Source organism: Mus caroli, chromosome 7 (genome assembly GCF_900094665.2).
Source record: "Mus caroli chromosome 7, CAROLI_EIJ_v1.1, whole genome shotgun sequence".
NCBI classification, from domain to species: domain Eukaryota; kingdom Metazoa; phylum Chordata; class Mammalia; order Rodentia; family Muridae; genus Mus; species Mus caroli.
In genome coordinates this window covers 109,093,950-109,098,342 of record NC_034576.1, presented here as the reverse complement: position 1 = coordinate 109,098,342, position 4,393 = coordinate 109,093,950, and the positions used below count along the sequence as shown (strand labels likewise).

The 4,393-nt window shown below is 38.7% G+C and overlaps 1 pseudogene; it reads left to right on the top strand.

The window, feature by feature from the left end:
• Nucleotides 1–211: 211 nt before the first annotated feature.
• LOC110298923 lies at nucleotides 212–1,162 on the top strand (annotated as a pseudogene).
• Nucleotides 1,163–4,393: the final 3,231 nt, after the last annotated feature.

Below are 4,393 nucleotides of genomic sequence, written 5' to 3'. Positions count from 1 at the left end.
TATTCATATTATAGGTATGCCAACATTGAATAAAATTTTTCTGATATTCAGAAACCAGACAACTAACTTAGCTAATGAAGGAAAAATTCATCATACAGGACTCCTGTTGAGCATTCCACAGTGATCTGCAGTAGTTCTAAGGTGGTTTGAACTCCCTTAGAAAGGTTTCCACCAAAAATCTGTTTCTAGGCAACTAAAAAGACCATATATAATGGTGCCTTGGAACTCCACCTTGGGAACTGATTTCAACTTAGTGGGGATTCTGGATGACAGTGGCTCTCCTGAACTGCTTTGTGCCACATTTACAGCTTTGTACACATTGGCTCTGATAAGCAATGGACTGCTGATCCTGGTCATCACCATGGATGCCTATCTTCATGTACCCATGTACTTCCTGCTTGGGTAGCTATCTTTCATGGATCTCCTTTTTACTTCAGTTGTCACTCCCAAGGCTGTCATAGACTTTTTGCTCAGAGACAATACCATCTCATTTGAGGGCTGTTCCCTCCAGATGTTCCTGGCACTGACACTGGGTGGTGCAGAAGACCTCCTTCTGGCCTTCATGGCCTATGATAGGTATGTGGCCATTTGTCATCCTCTGAACTACATGATCTTCATGAGGCCAAGCATCTGCTGGCTCGTGGTGGACACATCATGGGTCCTAGCATCTCTGATGGCCCTAGGATATACCACCTATACCATGCAGTATTCCTATTGCAAATCCTGGAAGATCAGACACTTACTCTGTGAGATCCCTCCAGTGCTGAAGCTGGCCTGTGCAGACTTCTCCAAGTATGAACTCATGGTTTATGTGATGGGTGTGTCTTTCCTCATTCCTCCTCTTGCTGCCATCCTGGCCTCCTACTCACTAATTTTGTTCACTGTACTCCATATGCCCTCAAATGAGTGCAGGAAGAAAGCCCTTGTCTGGTGTTCTTCACATTTGACTGTAGTTGGAATGTTCTATGAGGCTGCCACATTCATGTATGTACTGCCCAGTTCCTTTCACAGCCCTAGGCAAGACAATATCATTTCTGTGTTTTACACAATAGTTACCCCAGCCCTGAACCCACTCATCTACAGTCTGAGGAATAAAGAGGTCACTGGAGCTTTAATAAGGGTTCTGGGAAGGTATATTGTGCCAGCACACGCTACTCTCTAGGAAGGGATCATGATATGATTTTCATTATTTCTTTTCCAAACTATTTGATATCAGCCCTATCTTTAATGTCTGAGGGGATATATATGCTAAAGTTTTGTTTTCTTCTCTGCAACTATTGTGAGTAGAAACTGTGGGCTGACTTACCTGGCACACACCACTGTAGTCTTAGAAAGCCTCACATCAGAAAGAGGGATAGAGAATAAAAAGCTTTGAAGAAATATATCATATGCTCACTTTATAGCAGGACACCATACTAACACATTACCAAGTAGAAAAGGTCAGGATTCACTGTCCATTTCAAACTCATGTAGCATCACTTGATGTGTATTCTTAATTATTAATAGAGAGAAGGATGCAATGAAGATGGTTTATACTTCTTTGAAAAAAATGCAGTTGGTGAGGAAAGTGTGTGTGTGTGTGTGTATGCATGTATGTGTGTGTGATTGCATTTTCATTTCTATCTGAAGACAACATGTGCCTGGGTGACACAGGTGGAAATATTTATGTTGACATAGTAGACTGTCAAGAAATAGCCATGAATATAACTATATTCAGAAAAATAAAGAAATTTGAAGAAAATATCTAGAGTTAAGCAAGACCACTAGAAAAACAATAATATCAAGAAAAAACTATTGTATATATTGTTTGCATTATTTTAAAAATGTATCCTTACAGATGTAGAGATGGATTTAGAAACATGAAAATAATCGCAAAGAGGATGTTTTCATAAATTGGGTGTATGTTTGTGTCTATGAGCACAAGAAAGCAATTAGAGAATATTCTATTTATTCTCTACCTTAAGTAGACCTCAATAAATTACATCATTTGCATGAGGAGAGTTAAAATAAAGATGAGAGCTTTAACTCATAGAAGCTCCAAGGTACTTTGGCTTATTAAAATATTAGTATTGTTGATGAGAATACTTAGAAATTCTTTTTATCTTTACCTGGGTCATTAAAAATTAATCTCTCAAGATAAATGTAATAGAATAACTAAAAGTATTAGATAACTTCTTTGTGAAAAGTAGGAAAAATCAGTAATCAACTAAAAAACTCAACTATATGTTTTCTTTTTGCAATGTACTTGCATGTTACTGAATTTAAATGTAAATGATAATCAAACAATGTTTCTCATGTAAAATTTGGTGAATCTTATTAATTCACAGACTGGAGTATTTTAGAATACTGATAAAGAGGGGGGCCATAGCCCTTGATTTTGCAATCAGATTCCTTTTATGTTGTCTGGATCTTCAGGCATGAAGTTATTTCTGTGCCTCACTTTCCTGGTCTCTTGAAATGTTGATTACTATAAGCCTGAGAAGTCAGACCTCATGATGTTTCCAGTAATAACACTAATAATACCATTATTTAGACTACAGTCTGGTTAATTGTGCTAAGCCATGACAGTTTTTATATAGATAAATAGAAAAATAATCAAAATATTAAGTCATTTTATTGTATTTTTTCCTTTCTATTATGTTTATTTATTGAGTATAATAAATTGTATCAGTCAATAAATTCAAAAGTATCCAAGTGTAATTATATATTTATTAGGTATTTTCCACAATTCCATTTCCGATGCTATCCAAAAAGTCCCCAATACACTCCCCCCCCCCCNCNCCCCTACCCACCCACTCCTACTTTTTGGCCCTGGCATTGCCCTGTACTGGGGCATATAAAGTTTGCAAGTCCAATGGGCCTCTCTTTACTGTGATGGCCGATTAGACCATCTTTTGCTACATATGCAGCTAGAGTCAAGAGCTCTGGGGTACTGGTTAGTTCATAATGTTGTTCCACCTATAGGGTTGCAGATCCCTTTAGCTCCTTGGGTACATTCTCTAGCTCCTCCATTGGGGGCCCTGTGATCCATCCAATAGCTGACTGTGAGCATCCACTTCTGTGTTTGCTAGGCCCCGGCATAGTCTCACAAGAGACAGCTATATCTGGGTCCTTTCAGCAAAATCTTGCTAGTGTATGCAATGGTGTCTGCGTTTGGAAGCTGATTATGGGGTGGATCCCTGGATATGGCAGTCTTTAGATGGTCCATCCTTTCGTCACAGCTCCAAACTTTATCTCTGAATTCTGCTTGTGGACGTTGTACATCGTGGTGCGCACTAGGCTCCGCACCACGATGTACAACGTCCACAAGCAGGAATCTGTAGATTGCTTTTGGCAAGATAGCCATTTTTACAATGTTGATCCTGCCAATCCATGAGCATGGGAAATCTTTCCATCTTCTGAGATCTTCTTTAATTTCTTTCTTCAGAGACTTGAAGTTCTTGTCATACAGATCTTTCACTTCCTTAGTTAGTCATGCCAAGGTATTTTATATTGTTTGTGACGATTGAGAAGGGTGTTGTTTCCCTAATTTCTTTCTCAGCCTGTTTATCCTTTGTTTACAGAAAGGCCATTGACTTGCTTGAGTTAATTTTATATGCAGCTACTTCATTGAAGCTGTTTATCAGGCTTAGGAGTTCTCTGATGGAATTTTTAGGGTCACTTATATATACTATCATATCATCTGCAAAGAGTGATATTTGGACTTCTTCTTTTCCAATTTGTATCCCCTTGATCTCCTTTTGTTGTTTAATTGCACTGGCTAGGACTTCAAGTACAATGTTGAATAGGTATGGGGAGAGTGGACAGCCTTCCACACAACACATTGAATGTAGAGGGGCTGAATTGGTGCTTATATGGAGCCTTCACCCCTAAATCCTAGTCTCTTTATCATGGAAGGTTCTAGTTCCTGGGCATTCAGGCAGTGTAGAATATCAGCTTGCTCTTATGGTATGGGCCTCAAGTTAAATCAGATCTTGATTGGCCACTCCTACAAGTTCTGCATTATCACTATCCCAGGATATCTTATAGGCAGGACTGATTTTAAGTCTAGGGTTTTTTGACTGTTTTGACATCCAGTTTACTTTTTCTTTAATCTTCATTTAACCTTCCCATGTAACTACAAAAATCTTCCAGTACTGAGGTGACCCAGATCTAGAAAGACAAACATAGTATATATTCACTATAAGTACTGTATTAGTCAGGGTTCTCTAGAGTCACAGAACTTAAGGAATGTTTCTATACATTAAGAGAGTTTATTGCAATGACTTAGAGACTTCAGTCCAACTAACCGAACAATGGACAACAATGATGGGAAGTCCAAGAATCTAGCAGGTGCTCATTCGCACGAGGCTAGTTGTTTCATGTGGTCTTCTGTATAAGCTGGAATTCTGAA